A 729-nucleotide genomic window follows, 5' to 3' on the forward strand; every position below is an offset into this window, starting at 1 on the left:
CTGGAGTGGCCCGCCGCCGCGCCAGGCTCCAGCAAAAGCAAGAGAGCAGGAGCTGCCCCCAAGGGCCACGCAGCAGGCCAGATGTGTTTTGAGTGTGTGCGTGTGTGCGTGTGTTGGTTTTTTTCGCTGATCGCAGCAGTTCGGGGCACCACGGGCACCCGAGGCAAGCTGGTCGCTCCTTCTCAGTTCCACATATCGCGAGTGTGCACCGGCCGCCTTCTCCATTTCCCCTCCCCCCCCCCCCCTCAGAAAGAGAGAGAGGGGGGGGGGGCGGAGGGTGGAGGGAGAGACAGAGGGAGCACCGGCACCCGGCTCACACTGCGCTTTTCAGATAAGGGCAGTCAGTCGACAGTCGACATGCGTGCGTGGCTTGTAGCGCAGTTTTCAGTTACACCCCGACGGTTTCCCTCACACTTGCGGACGTGACCAGATAGATAGGAGAGGGAGGGCGGGGCGAGAGAGGGGGTATAGGGCGGATAGGTGAGTGACACGGCCGCCGTCGGGCTTCGTGGAATATAAGGTGGAGGGGACGAGGGAGCTTCTTGGATCGCTTCTCGGATGGGATCAGGGCCGGTTGTCCGCTCCTTGTCCGTGGGAACGCGCCACGGCCACGGCCACGTCGCCGCCGCCGCCACAAGGGCCGCACGAAATGAGAAGCGTCGGCGTTATTCAAAGTTTGCTCTACCGAGAGCGGCGGCGGGCGTCACGGCACGGCGGCAACTTGGTGAG

The 729-nt window shown here is 63.8% G+C and overlaps 1 protein-coding gene across 3 annotated transcripts in view; it reads right to left on the reverse strand.

Moving 5' to 3' along the window:
• Window positions 1-729, reverse strand: part of LOC113211326 (synaptotagmin-15-like) — a 44,808-nt gene that overhangs the window by 5,748 nt on the left and 38,331 nt on the right. The window lies entirely within an intron of this gene.

Source organism: Frankliniella occidentalis, unplaced genomic scaffold (assembly GCF_000697945.3).
Source record: "Frankliniella occidentalis isolate FOCC.00 unplaced genomic scaffold, Focc_3.1 Scaffold22, whole genome shotgun sequence".
NCBI classification, from domain to species: domain Eukaryota; kingdom Metazoa; phylum Arthropoda; class Insecta; order Thysanoptera; family Thripidae; genus Frankliniella; species Frankliniella occidentalis.